Here is a 15,129-nt window from a genome sequence, read left to right on the forward strand (position 1 = left end):
TTCTACCAGTTGTAAAGTTGTCATACATAAAACTATATCCAAAAAGTAAGTGAAAGACAACGGGAGAGAAAATAAAGTGTTAAAATCACCAACTTCCCTTTTAGAGTCACACTCTTTAAGAAAATACATTTGTTACAAAATAATTGACATTCTACCAGTTGTCAAATGTTCCTACATAAAAGTGTATCAAAAAAAGTATCTTGGTAGCTGAAAATAACTAAAATATCAGAGAAAACCTACATTGTTTAACTGAACCAGTGTTTTTAAAAAAACGGGGTATTAAAGAAACCCCCATTCCTTACAAAGTACTTCATATTATACCCTTTTGTTAAGTGTTGCATACATCAAAGTGTATCTAAAAGTATCTTGGTAACACAAGAAAAGAAAAAAAAGTCAAAATCGGCCTTGTCTCAGTAAATAAGTGTTAAAAATCACAAACTTGCCTTTTAGAGAAACAGTCTTTAAGAAAAAATCTAATCAGACAATGTACTTCATTTTCTAATTTTAAGCTTTTGCATACCTCAAAGTGTGTCAAAAAGTATCTTGGCAAGAGAAAAAAGCCAAAATCTGCCTAGTGTCAGTAAATAAGTGTTAAAATCACAAACTTGCCTTTTAGAGTCACAGTCTTTAAGAAAATAAATGTGTTACAAAGTGATTGACATTCTACCAGTTGTAAAGTGTTGCATCCATTAAAGTGTAACTATAAGTATCTTGGTAGCAGAAAAAAAAGCAAAAATCAGTAAAGTCATCAAAAAACGACATTGTTTAACTGGATTGTCTTACTTAAATCAAAAAGCTGCCATTAAGAGTCACATTCTTAAATAACATCTATTTTGACAAAGTATTTGATTTTTCTAGTTTTAACTTTTTGCATACCTCAAAGTGTATCTAAAAGTATCTTGGCAAGAGAAAAAAGCCTAAATCTGCCTAGTGTCAGTAGAAAAGTGTTAAAATCACAAACTTGCCTTTTAGAGTCACAGTCTTTAAGAAAATAAATGTGTTACATCAAAAGGCTAGTTAGATTAGACAACAAAGGATCGACTACCGGGGGGAATATCACACCTGCACGTGATAACACCTCCCCTCACCCCAAATACTATGACCAAGTATACCTGTATTCACCCTCTGTTAAGAAACTCAATTCATTACAAATTAGGGAATATTTTACCAAGTTATACAGTTTTGCATCCATTAAAGTGTAACTAAAAGTATCTTTGTAGGAGAAAAACAGAAATCATTTAAGTTATTTCCAGAAAACTGGATTGTCTTACTAAAATGCCCTTAAGAGTCACAGTCTTAAAGAAAATCTGTTCAGAAAAAGTACTTAACTTTCTATCAGTTGTAAAGTTGACAAACATAAAAATGTATCCAAAAGTAAGAGAAGATGTTTCAGATGTTGCATGTGTTTCAGATGTTGAATGTGTTTCAGGGGTTTCGGATGTTGCATGTGTTTCAGATGTTGCGTGTGTTGTGTGTGTGTTGCATGTGTTTCAGATGTTGCATGTGTTGCAGATGTTTCAGATGTTGCAGATGTTTCAGATGTTGCATGTGTTGCAGATGTTGCATGTGTTGCAGATACTGCATGTGTTTCAGATGTTGCAGTTCATTTTCGTAGCAGCTTTTTTACAATGGCTAGATGGGGTATACAGGTTACGAAACACTTGAGCCGCATTTTCCTTTGTCACCTGCAGTGGTGTCATTTTAATACTTCGGTGATAACTATTATAGTAACTTTTAATTAGTTCAAGCAAGACGTCTATGTATCTATGAGTGTTTTTTAGCTGTAAAATACCTCCTCATTTTAGTTTTCAGCGTATGGTTAAATCTCTCTACCACACACGCCTTCATGTCACTGGCTGTTGCATAATGTGCAATACCTCGTTTCTTCAATAAGGCTTGAAAAACTGTTTCAGATGTTGCATGTGTTTCAGATGTTGCATGTGTTTCAGATGTTGCATGTGTTTCAGATGTTGCATGTATTGCCTGTGTTGCCTGTGTTGCAGATGTTACATGTGTTGCAGATGTTTCAGATGTTGCATGTGTCTTACTAAAATCCCAGAGTGCCTTTAAGAGTCACAGTCTTAAAGAAAATCTGTTCGTCTTAGTGGGGTCCTTAGTTTTGGATGATTTGCTGAGTGGGTTGGGACTTATTGCGTTGAGTGGGGGGAGTCATCTGTAGAAATGAGAGTTTCTTTCACCCGTATAATGTCCCTCACTGTTTGACTCTTTTTAAAAAGTTATTTTTCATCTATCATTTTCAACCAAGCAGCAAGAGGTCAAATTTAAGAATAAGTAATAGTTTGTCACGATTTTACGGGAAAAAGTCAGAGCGCGATGTCACATCTTAAAGACAGCTTGAACTGGATAGATGGTTAGTCTTTTTCAAACATACCATACGTTCTGCATGTTAGTATATTTGGCCATTCGGGTTAGGCCCTACTGCCCTACCCCCTCAATAGGGAAGTCACACTTTGGGAAGAGGTGTTTAATTTGACAGATCTGACTTGATTGTTGTTGTGATGGCTGAAGGAAGAGGGACGGGGAGGAAAATTCAGAGGGTGAAGAAGCAGAAAAATAACTTGTTTGTAAAACGGACAGCACGTCAGTTTCAGGAAAGATGACACCGGTTTTATGCATGACATGCCAAATATCCTGAAGCCCTACAAAAAAAAAAAAAAGGTACAAGTATATTGTGTTGAACATATCGCAAAAAGTCGTAATATTGTATAATGTATTAGTTGCATGTTGTATTTTGATAAAAATCACTGTATATTCAAAAATATAATGGAAAAAGGAGAGAAAAAACAAATATCACAGTATGTTGAAAAATATGAAAAAAGTAAGTTGTGTTAACCATGGCACTTGGACTATTTACATCATCCAGGGCTCAACACCAGTAAATACACCTCTCTTTATCCGCTCTCCAAGCCTCCAAGGGCGGACTCCTGAGTTCCGTAATGTCCCCCTAACATGACACTTAGACTATTTACATCATCTAGGGAAGCACACCAGTAAATCTTCCTTATAGTTAATAAAGTAATTAAACAATAAAAAGACAATACCATGGGGTCATTAAGATCTTTAAATTATTATTTTCCTCTCAAAGAGACTTCGTTGTAGTTAATAAAGTAATTAAACATTAGTTCGCAAGCCATACAACTAAAGAGAACATCCAGTTCACAAGCCATACATTTTCAAAAGAACATCCTTAGTTAACAACAACTTCATAGGGGCTTTTAAAGTTGTGTGAAGTAATTAAACATTACAAATACAATATCAGGGGATCATTAACATCTTTTAAAATTATTATTACCCTCTTTTGAAAAAGAGAGTCCCTTGTAGTTAGTAAAGTAATTAAACATTAGTTCACAAGCCATACAACTTAAGAGAACATCCATAGTTAACATAAATCATATTAAAAACTAATTTTTTAGGTGACTTAGTGAATGAGAATGAATGGCTGATAGCAATATCAGGAGGTGACAGGCAGGGGGAGGGGAGGGGTGGGAGGGGGTTTGAGGGGAGATAGTCTCACACATCCAGACTCCATTTTTCATGAAGAGCCTCAGACGGAGGGTCTGAACCCGGCACAGATACTGCATCCGTTTCTTGACTGGCGCTCCCGACTGATGGCGGTAAGTTGTCTCGCTGATTAAACCCATATCGATCTCTTTGCCATTTTCTTTTTTTGAACGTTTACGTGACTTGGTGAGTGGAAATGACTGGCTTTTTATCTAGTTTGCACGGATTTATTTTTTACCTAACTCCACCCCTCACTATCTTCTGGCATCACAGCAAAAGGAAGGGGAGTGACAGAAGAGGTGAGAGGGGGACGGGGTGGGAGGAGGACGGGGGTGCGAGACAGTCTCACACAACTTCAAAGAGACTGCCTTAACACTAGTTACAAACACTGATCAAAGGACATACATCAAAGGGCTAATTAGATTGACATCAAAGGCTTATAACACGCCGGTGTGATATCACACCTACATGTTACAACACCTCACCACCCTCACATCAAAGGACAGACATCAAAGGGTAATTAGATTAGACAACAAAGGGCAGACATCAAAGGCTAATTAGATTAGACAACAAAGGATCTACTACAAGGGGGAATATCACACCTACATGTTACAACACCTCACCCCTCATATCAAAGGATATCACACCTATCTGTGATATCACACCTACACGTGATAACACCTTGAACAAAGGGGCTCATTAGCATATCAAAGGAGGTCATTAGCATAGGTAGTAGTAGGTGTGACCTGTCACAGCACCTGTCACTTTTTATGCATACTAATGTGATTGAAACAGTATGACTCGCTAGCACCAGAAGCTAACAACAACGATCTCCGGTACCACAAAATGGCTCGTTCCACACACACACAGAGCCGAGCTTTAATGAAACAGAGAGACCCAGACGTAATAGTAATGTACTGTATCATATTATTTTCGAATAAATAATATTTCAAATTATGATTTTTTTTTTTTTATATATATATATTTTTTTAATAACCATTTTTCATCCTGGTCTCTCGCGCCCTCCCTGCCATGCCCCCCACTTTGGGAACCACTGGCCTAATACATTGAGAAAAAGTCAACAGCAATTCAAGCATTTCCTTAGAACACTGTTCGAGTTATTCTGATCATACCCTACAGGTCCTCAATCACTGTTCATCTCGAGCATATACATTCTTAATAATCTCAACAATCTTCATCATGGACACACTCAACTCAGCTGAATTTAAATAAGCTTGTGTGGAGTTTATACCAATTGAAGCAACGGTTGTTCAGTCTGAAAGAACAATATCATACCCATTGTTTGTTAAGATGAAGAATTCCTTTGACAAGTCAATTTAGACGATAACCAACAACACGGAAAAGTAATCTAACAATTGTTATTTTGCACTGACTTGTTTTTGCTGACATTGTGGGTGTTGGAGTGTTCACCCCGGTCGTAGTGACTGTTGTTGAGACTAAAAACACAATTTTACAATCATTTTTGTTAAGCTGAAGAATGAATCTGACAAGTTAACTAAGAAAATATCTGCCAACATGGTGAAGTCAGATACCTATCGTTGGTTTTCCCCAAACCCTTTCATAACAAATTAACCATGAGCCCATTGTCGTAGACAGTGAGTTCCTGTGGCATGAGTAACGATGTGCCCCGCCCCTACACTTTTGCCACACCCCCTTACATATCATGAACCGTTTGCCAGACTGTTGTGGAAAGCATCATTGCACTCAGCAGAGAGTTCCTATTTATTTGGGGATTACATACTATTACTATAACATGGAATTCCATTACCATAGCGCCATTTTGAGACAATCGCTATTAAACAAGAAGATGTTGTAACTTAAAGATACAATATCAAATATGCTCAAAATGAATAAATGAAATACTATCTTTTAAGTCTTACTTGTTGGTGTTGGAGTTATGATAAGAGGAGTTGTTGGTGGTGGAGTTGTTATAGGAGGAGTTGTTGGTGATGGAGTTGTTGTAAGAAGAGTTGTTGGTGATGGAGTTGTTGAAGGAAGAGTTGTTGGTGATGGAGTTGTTGGTGATGGAGTTGTTGAAGGAAGAGTTGTTGAAGGAAGAGTTGTTGGTGATGAAGTTGTTGTATGAAGAGTTGTTGGTGATGGAGTTGTTGGTGATGGAGTTGTTGGTGATGGAGTTGTTGAAGGAAGAGTTGTTGAAGGAAGAGTTGTTGGTGAAGGAGTTGTTGTATGAAGAGTTGTTGGTGATGGAGTTGTTGGTGATGGAGTTGTTGTAAGAAGTGTTGTTGGTGATGGAGTTGTTGAAGGAAGAGTTGTTGGTGATGGAGTTGTTGGTGATGGAGTTGTTGAAGGAAGAGTTGTTGAAGGAAGAGTTGTTGGTGATGAAGTTGTTGTATGAAGAGTTGTTGGTGATGGAGTTGTTGGTGATGGAGTTGTTGGTGATGGAGTTGTTGGTGATGGAGTTGTTGAAGGAAGAGTTGTTGAAGGAAGAGTTGTTGGTGAAGGAGTTGTTGTATGAAGAGTTGTTGGTGATGGAGTTGTTGGTGATGGAGTTGTTGAAGGAAGAGTTGTTGAAGGAAGAGTTGTTGGTGATGGAGTTGTTGAAGGAAGAGTTGTTGGTGATGGAGTTGTTGAAGGAAGAGTTGTTGCTGATGGAGTTGTTGTAAGAAGAGTTGTTGGTGATGGAGTTGTTGAAGGAAGAGTTGTTGCTGACGGAGTTGTTGAAAGAAGAGTTGTTGGTAATGGAGTTGTTAAAGGAAGAGTTGTTGTAGGAAGAGTTGTTGGTGATGGAGTTGTTGTAAGAAGAGTTGTTGGTGATGGAGTTGTTGGTGATGGAGATGTTGAAGGAAGAGTTGTTGGTGATGGAGTTGTTGTAAGAAGAGTTGTTGGTGATGGAGTTGTTGGTGATGGAGTTGTTGGTGATGGAGTTGTTGAAGGAAGAGTTGTTGGTGATGGAGTTGTTGGTGATGGAGTTGTTGAAGGAAGAGTTGTTGGTGATGGAGTTGTTGGTGATGGAGTTGTTGAAGGACGAGTTGTTGGTGATGGAGTTGTTGTAAGAAGAGTTGTTGGTGATGGAGTTGTTGAAGGAAGAGTTGTTGGTGATGGAGTTGTTGAAGGAAGAGTTGTTGGTGATGGAGTTGTTGAAGGACGAGTTGTTGGTGATGGAGTTGTTGTAAGAAGAGTTGTTGGTGATGGAGTTGTTGAAGGAAGAGTTGTTGTAGGAAGAGTTGTTGGTGATGGAGTTGTTGAAGGAAGAGTTGTTGGTGATGGAGTTGTTGAAGGAAGAGTTGTTGTAGGAAGAGTTGTTGGTGATGGAGTTGTTGGTGATGGAGTTGTTGAAGGAAGAGTTGTTGGTGATGGAGTTGTTGGTGATGGAGTTGTTGAAGGAAGAGTTGTTGGTGATGGAGTTGTTGAAGGACGAGTTGTTGGTGATGGAGTTGTTGTAAGAAGAGTTGTTGGTGATGGAGTTGTTGAAGGAAGAGTTGTTGGTGATGGAGTTGTTGGTGATGGAGTTGTTGGTGATGGAGTTGTTGAAGGAAGAGTTGTTGGTGATGGAGTTGTTGGTGATGGTGTTGTTGAAGGAAGAGTTGTTGGTGATGGAGTTGTTGGTGATGGAGTTGTTGAAGGAAGAGTTGTTGGTGATGGAGTTGTTGAAGGACGAGTTGTTGGTGATGGAGTTGTTGTAAGAAGAGTTGTTGGTGATGGAGTTGTTGTAAGGAAGAGTTGTTGGTGATGGAGTTGTTGAAGGAAGAGTTGTTGGTGATGGAGTTGTTGGTGATGGTGTTGTTGAAGGAAGAGTTGTTGGTGATGGAGTTGTTGAAGGAAGAGTTGTTGGTGATGGAGTTGTTGTAGGAAGAGTTGTTGGTGATGGAGTTTTTGAAGGAAGAGTTGTTGGTGATGGAGTTGTTGGTGATGGAGTTGTTGAATGGAAGAGTTGTTGGTGATGGAGTTGTTGAAGGACGAGTTGTTGGTGATGGAGTGTTGTAAGAAGAGTTGTTGGTGATGGAGTGTTGAAGGAAGAGTTGTTGGTGATGGAGTTGTTGTAGGAAGAGTTGTTGGTGATGGAGTTTTTGAAGGAAGAGTTGTTGGTGATGGAGTTGTTGTAAGAAGAGTGTGGTGATGGAGTTGTTGAAGGAAGAGTGTTGGTGATGGAGTTGTTTTGTAAGAGGACAAAGGGTAAAGGTGTAAGAAGTCAAAGAGAGAGGAGTACTAGTTCATTGCTTCTGCATATGATTAAGATGCATATTTAAGAAACTCGAAGCCATCAGAATGTTTTGAAATTCCCCATACTGTACCATTAATGTGACCCAAAGGTGATTTTCGTTTTAGTTTGAGAAAAAAAGTTGAATATCAAAAATTGGGACTACCGGCACAAACAAAAACATCACTTTTGGTCATCATAAGTGGCCCTAATCCTTTTTACGTACATTTTGAGTTAAAAACAATAAAATACAATTATAGATTCTCTACAACATATGGCAGTGTTTCCAAAGTTGTCCTTCTAACTCAGGCAAGCTCCTGTCTTTCGACAACCCAAAAGCAAGCAATTACATAGTGAGACACAGGGATTGTCATGCAATTAAGGATAAAGATTTTGACAATAAGGCACATCAAATGCTGGCCAGAATGCAGTGATTACTGCGGACCAACTTACTGTTTTGACCAGAAGGCTGGCAGTATGTCCCTTCAGGAGGAAGGCATTGATGCATCACATGTGTCCCCAGTGATGTTGTCACAGGCATGTATACAGTAAACACTGGTCACATGACCAACGATACTGATCCTCACATCTGCACTGGTAACCAGAACTGCTCGGAGGAGCAAACTTGAGACCAAACAACAAACACAATGAATTTCACACATGTAATGAGTTTTTCTAACTGTCATATTAGTAAAGGTGTTGTTTTACACTGGTAGATTCACACTTAGGGTTGACAACACCAACACATATTTCACATATATACATTATTGTATCTGCACCTGTAGAAATGTTTACATCAAGGAATTTGTGCGTTGTGAGGATAAAGGGGTAACGGATGCTTCTCAGAATGGTACTCAGTTGATTTATTAGAGTGACATCTGTGGTGCTCAACTCAGCCAAGATGATATATTCAAAGAGAATAGGAGGAGCTGCAGGGAGAGCATTTTACGGAAAAAAAATACAGTTGATGTTCTCACTTGTAAATAATATTATCATTTGGTTTTTGTTTTTATAAATACGTCCTTTAAGTCTTACTTGATTGGTGATGAGTTGTTGGTGATGGAGATGTTGAAGGAAGAGTTGTTGGTGATGGAGTTGTTGAAGGAAGAGTTGTTGCTGATGGAGTTGTTGAAGGAAGAGTTGTTGGTGATGGAGTTGTTGGTGATGGAGTTGTTGGTGATGGAGTTGTTGAAGGAAGAGTTGTTGGTGATGGAGTTGTTGGTGATGGAGTTGTTGAAGGAAGAGTTGTTGGTGATGGAGTTGTTGTAGGAAGAGTTGTTGGTGATGGAGTTGTTGTAAGAAGAGTTGTTGGTGATGGAGTTGTTGTAAGAAGAGTTGTTGGTGATGGAGTTGTTGTAAGAAGAGTTGTTGGTGATGGAGTTGTTGTAAGAAGAGTTGTTGGTGATGGAGTTGTTGTAAGAAGAGTTGTTGGTGATGGAGTTGTTGAAGGAAGAGTTGTCGGTGATGGAGATGTTGAAGGAAGAGTTGTTGGTGATGGAGTTGTTGTAAGACGACAAAGGGTTAAAGGCTTTGTAAGAAGTCAAAGAGAGAGGAGTTCTTAGTTAATTGCTTCTGCATATGATAAGATGCATATTTTAAGAACTAGAGCCATCAGAATGTTTGAAATTCCCCATACTGTACGATTAATGTGACCCCAAAGGTGCATTTTCGTTTTAGTTTGAGGAAAAAAGTTGAATATCAAAATTGGGGGACTACCGCACAACAAAAACATCACTTTTGTGTCATCTAAGTGCCCTAATCCTTTTGCGTGCAGTTGAGTTAAAACAATAAAATACAATTATAGATTCTCTACAACATTATGGCAGTGTTTCCAAAGTTGTCCTTCCTGACTCAGGCCCCTCCTGTCTTTCGACAACCCAAAAGCAAGCATTACATAGTGAGACACGGGATTGTCATGCAATTAAGGATAAAGATTTGGACAATAAGTCACATCAAATGCTGGGTCAGGATGCAGTGATTACTGCGGACCAACTTACTGTTTTGACCAGAAGGCTGGCAGTATTGTCCATCAGGAGGAATGGCATTGATGCATCCACTATGTGTCCCCAGTGATGTTGTCACAGGATGTATACTGTAAACACTGGTCCCATGACCAACGATACTGATCCTCACATCTGCACTGGTAACCAGAACTGCTCGGAGAAACAAACTTGAGACCAAACAAAAACACCAATGAATTTCACACATGTAATGAGTTTTTCTAACTGTCATATTAGTAAAGTGTGTTTTAACAACTTGTAGATTCACACTTAGGGTTGACAACACCAACACATATTCACATATTTACAGTATTGTATCCGCACCTGTAGAAATGTTTACATCAAGGATTTGTGCGTTGTTGAGGATAAAGGTGGTAACGGATGCTTCTCAGAATGGTACTCAGTTGATTTATTAGAGTGACATCTGTGGTGCTCAACTCAGCCAAGATGATGTATTCAAAGAGAATAGGAGGAGCTGCAGGGAGAGCATTTGAAAGAAAAAACAATACAGTTGATGTCTCACTTGTAATAATATTATCATTTGTTTTTTGTTTTATAAAATTACTGTCCTTTAAGTCTTACTTGTTGGTGATCGAGTTGTTGGTGATGGAGTTGTTGTAAGAAGAGTTGTTGGTGATGGAGTTGTTGTAGGAAGAGTTGTTGGTGATGGAGTTGTTGTTGGTGATGGAGTTGTTGTAGGAAGAGTTGTTGGTGATGGAGTTGTTGAAGGAAGAGTTGTTGGTGATGGAGTTGTTGAAGGAAGAGTTGTTGGTGATGGAGTTGTTTGTAAGAAGAGTTGTTGGTGATGGAGTTGTTGTAGGAAGAGTTGTTGGTGATGGAGTTGTTTGTAGGAAGAGTTGTTGGTGATGGAGTTGTTTTAGGAAGAGTTGTGGTGATGGAGTTGTTGAAGGAAGAGTTGTTGGTGATGGAGTTGTTGAAGGAAGAGTTGTTGGTGATGGAGTTGTGTAAGAAGAGTTGTTGGTGATGGAGTTGTTGTAGGAAGAGTTGTTGGTGATGGAGTTGTTGAAGGACGAGTTGTTGGTGATGGAGTTGTTGTAAGAAGAGTTGTTGGTGATGGAGTTGTTGAAGGAAGAGTTGTTGTAGGAAGAGTTGTTGGTGATGGAGTTGTTGAAGGAAGAGTTGTTGGTGATGGAGTTGTTGGTGATGGAGTTGTTGAAGGAAGAGTTGTTGTAGGAAGAGTTGTTGGTGATGGAGTTGTTGGTGATGGAGTTGTTGAAGGAAGAGTTGTTGGTGATGGAGTTGTTGGTGATGGAGTTGTTGAAGGAAGAGTTGTTGGTGATGGAGTTGTTGAAGGACGAGTGGTTGGTGATGGAGTTGTTGTAAGAAGAGTTGTTGGTGATGGAGTTGTTGAAGGAAGAGTTGTTGGTGATGGAGTTGTTGGGATGGAGTTGTTGGTGATGGAGTGTGTTGAAGGAAGAGTTGTTGGTGATGGAGTTGTTGGTTGATGGTGTTGTTGAAGGAAGAGTTGTTGGTGATGGAGTTGTTGGTGATGGAGTTGTGAAGGAAGAGTTGTGGTGATGGAGTTGTTTGAAGACGAGTTGTTGGTTGATGGAGTTGTTTGTAAGACGAGTTGTTGGTGATGGAGTTGTTGAAGGAAGATGTTGTTGGTGATGGTAGTGTTGAAGGAAGAGTTGTTGGTGATTGGAGTTGTTGGTGATGGTGTTGTTGAAGGAAGAGTTGTTGGTGATGGAGTTGTTGAAGGAAGAGTTGTTGGTGATGGAGTTGTTGTAGGAAGAGTTGTTGGTGATGGAGTTTTGAAGGAAGAGTTGTTGGTGATGGAGTTGTGAAGGACGAGTGTTGGTGATGGAGTTGTGTAAGAAGAGTTGTTGGTGGATGGAGTTGTAAAGGAGAGTTGTTGGTGATGGAGTTGTTGTAGGAAGAGTTGTTGGTGATGGAGTTTTTGAAGGAAGAGTTGTTGGTGATGGAGTTGTTGTAAGAAGTGTTGTTGGTGATGGAGTTGTTGAAGGAAGAGTTGTTGGTGATGGAGTTGTTGTAAGAGGACAAAGGGTAAAGGCTGTGTAAGAAGTCAAAGAGAGAGGAGTACTTAGTTCATTGCTTCTGCATATGATAAGATGCATATTTTAAAAACTAGAGCCCATCAGAATGTTTTGAAATTCCCCATACTGTACCATTAATGTGACCCAAAGGTGATTTTCGTTTTAGTTTGAGAAAAAAGTTGAATATCAAAATTGGGACTACCGGCACAAACAAAAACATCACTTTTTGGTCATCATAAGTGGCCCCTAATCCTTTTTACGTACATTTGAGTTAAAACAATAAAATACAATTATAGATTCTCTACAACATATGGCAGTGTTTCCAAAGTTGTCCTTCTAACTCAGGCAAGCTCCTGTCTTTCGACAACCCAAAAGCAAGCAATTACATAGTGAGACACAGGGATTGTCATGCAATTAAGGATAAAGATTTTGACAATAAGGCACATCAAATGCTGGCCAGAATGCAGTGATTACTGCGGACCAACTTACTGTTTTGACCAGAAGGCTGGCAGTATTGTCCTTCAGGAGGAATGGCATTGATGCATCCACATGTGTCCCCAGTGATGTTGTCACAGGATGTATACAGTAAACACTGGTCACATGACCAACGATACTGATCCTCACATCTGCACTGGTAACCAGAACTGCTCGGAGAGCAAACTTGAGACCAAACAAAAACACAATGAATTTCACACATGTAATGAGTTTTTCTAACTGTCATATTAGTAAAGTGTGTTTTACAACTTGTAGATTCACACTTAGGGTTGACAACACCAACACATATTTCACATATATACATTATTGTATCTGCCACCTGTAGAAATGTTTACATCAAGGATTTGTGCGTTGTTGAGGATAAAGGGGTAACGGATGCTTCTCAGAATGGTACTCAGTTGATTTATTAGAGTGACATCTGTGGTGCTCAACTCAGCCAAGATGATATATTCAAAGAGAATAGGAGGAGCTGCAGGGAGAGCATTTTAAGGAAAAAAAATACAGTTGATGTCTCACTTTGTAACTAATATTATCATTTGGTTTTTGTTTTATAAAATACTGTCCTTTAAGTCTTACTTGTTGGTGATGGAGTGTTGGTGATGGAGGTGTTGAAGGAAGAGTTGTTGGTGATGGAGTTGTTGAAGGAAGAGTTGTTGCTGATGGAGTTGTTGAAGGAAGAGTTGTTGGTGATGGAGTTGTTGAAGGAAGAGTTGTTGGTGATGGAGTTGTTTGTAAGAAGAGTTGTTGGTGATGGAGTTGGTTGAAGGAAGAGTTGTTTGTGATGGAGTTGTTGGTGATGGAGTTTGTTGAAGGAAGAGTTGTTGGTGATGGAGTTGTTGTAGGAAGAGTTGTTGGTGATGGAAGTTGTTGTAAGAAAGAGTTGTTGGTGATGGAAGTTGTTGTTTTTGTAAGAAGAGTTGTTGGTGATGGAGTTGTTGTAAGAAGAGTTTGTTGGTGATTGGAGTTGTTGTAAGAAGAGTGTTGGTGATGGAGTTGTTGAAGGAAGAGTTGTCGGTGATGGAGATGTTGAAGGAAGAGTTGTTGGTGATGGAGTGTTGTAGACGACAAAGGGTAAAGGCTTGTAAGAATGTCAAAGAGAGAGGAGTTCTTAGTTAATTGCTTCTGCATATGATAAGAATGCATATTTTAAGAACTAGAGCCATCAGAATGTTTGAAATTCCCCATACTGTACGATATTAATGTGACCCAAGGTGATTTTCGTTTTAGTTTGAGAAAAAAAGTTGAATATCAAAATTGGGAACTACCGGCACAAACAAAAAACATCACTTTTGGTCATCATAAGTGGCCCTAATCCTTTTTGCGTTGCATTTGAGTTAAAAACAATAAAATACAATTATAGATTCTCTACAACATATGGCAGTGTTTCCAAAGTTGTCCTTCTGACTCAGGCCCAGCTCCTGTCTTTCGACAACCCAAAAGCAAGCAATTACATAGTGAGACACAGGGATTGTCATGCAATTAAGGATAAAGATTTGGACAATAAGTCACATCAAATGCTGGTCAGGATGGCAGTGATTACTGCGGACCAACTTACTGTTTTGACCAGAAGGCTGGCAGTATTGTCCATCAGGAGGAATGGCATTGATGCATCCACATGTGTCCCCAGTGATGTTGTCACAGGATGTATACTGTAAACACTGGTCACATGACCAACGATACTGATCCTCACATCTGCACTGGTAACCAGAACTGCTCGGAGAACAAACTTGAGACCAAACAAAACACAATGAATTTCACACATGTAATGAGTTTTTCTAACTGTCATATTAGTAAAGGTTGTTTACAACTTGTAGATTCACACTTAGGGTTGACAACACCAACACATATTTCACATATTTTACAGTATTGTATCCGCACCTGTAGAAATGTTTACATCAAGGATTTGTGCGTTTGTTGAGGATAAAGGGGTAACGGATGCTTCTCAGAATGGTACTCAGTTGATTTATTAGAGTGACATCTGTGGTGCTCAACTCAGCCAAGATGATGTATTCAAAGAGAATAGGAGGAGCTGCAGGGAGAGCATTTGAAAGAAAAAAAATACAGTTGATGTCTCACTTGTAAATAATATTATCATTTGTTTTTTGTTTATAAAATACTGTCCTTTAAGTCTTACTTGTTGGTGATCGAGTTGTTGGTGATGGAGTTGTTGTAAAGAAGAGTTGTTGGTGATGGAGTTGTGTAGGAAGAGTTGTTGGTGATGGAGTTGTTGTAGGAAGAGTTGTTGGTGATGGAGTTGTTGAAGGAAGAGTTGTTGGTGATGGAGTTGTTGAAGGAAGAGTTGTTGGTGATGGAGTTGTTGTAAGAAGAGTGTGGTGATGGAGTTGTTGTAGGAAGAGTTGTTGGTGATGGAGTTGTTGAAGGACGAGTTGTTGGTGATGGAGTTGTTGTAAGAAGAGTTGTTGGTGATGGAGTTGTTGAAGGAAGAGTTGTTGTAGGAAGAGTTGTTGGTGATGGAGTTGTTGAAGGAAGAGTTGTTGGTGATGGAGTTGTTGAAGGAAGAGTTGTTGTAGGAAGAGTTGTTGGTGATGGAGTTGTTGGTGATGGAGTTGTTGAGGAAGAGTTGTTGGTGATGGAGTTGTTGGTGATGGAGTTGTTGAAGGAAGAGTTGTTGGTGATGGAGTTGTTGAAGGACGAGTTGTTGGTGATGGAGTTGTTGTAAGAAGAGTTGTTGGTGATGGAGTTGTTGAAGGAAGAGTTGTTGGTGATGGAGTTGTTGGTGATGGAGTTGTTGGTGATGGAGTTGTTGAAGGAAGAGTTGTTGGTGATGGAGTTGTTGGTGATGGAGTTGTTGAAGGAAGAGTTGTTGGTGATGGAGTTGTTGGTGATGGAGTTGTTGAAGGAAGAGTTGTTGGTGATGGAGTTGTTGAAGGACGAGTTGTTGGTGATGGAGTTG

At 39.3% G+C, this 15,129-nt stretch overlaps 2 long non-coding RNA genes across 2 annotated transcripts; both read right to left on the bottom strand.

Annotated features, from left to right (window-relative positions):
- Positions 1 to 11,644: 11,644 nt before the first annotated feature.
- Positions 11,645 to 12,806, bottom strand: LOC117479936. Its single transcript, XR_004555608.1, has 4 exons — positions 12,792 to 12,806; positions 12,535 to 12,684; positions 12,210 to 12,380; positions 11,645 to 11,737 (listed from the first exon to the last, which is right to left on the bottom strand). It is a non-coding gene; the product is annotated as an uncharacterized LOC117479936 (long non-coding RNA).
- Positions 12,807 to 13,278: 472 nt separating this feature from the next.
- LOC117479942 lies at positions 13,279 to 14,125 on the bottom strand. The gene is made up of 3 exons (XR_004555615.1): positions 14,094 to 14,125; positions 13,771 to 13,941; positions 13,279 to 13,293 (listed from the first exon to the last, which is right to left on the bottom strand). It is a non-coding gene; the product is annotated as an uncharacterized LOC117479942 (long non-coding RNA).
- Positions 14,126 to 15,129: the final 1,004 nt, after the last annotated feature.

The sequence above is a fragment of the Trematomus bernacchii genome, unplaced genomic scaffold (genome assembly GCF_902827165.1).
Source record: "Trematomus bernacchii unplaced genomic scaffold, fTreBer1.1, whole genome shotgun sequence".
NCBI lineage: Eukaryota > Metazoa > Chordata > Actinopteri > Perciformes > Nototheniidae > Trematomus > Trematomus bernacchii.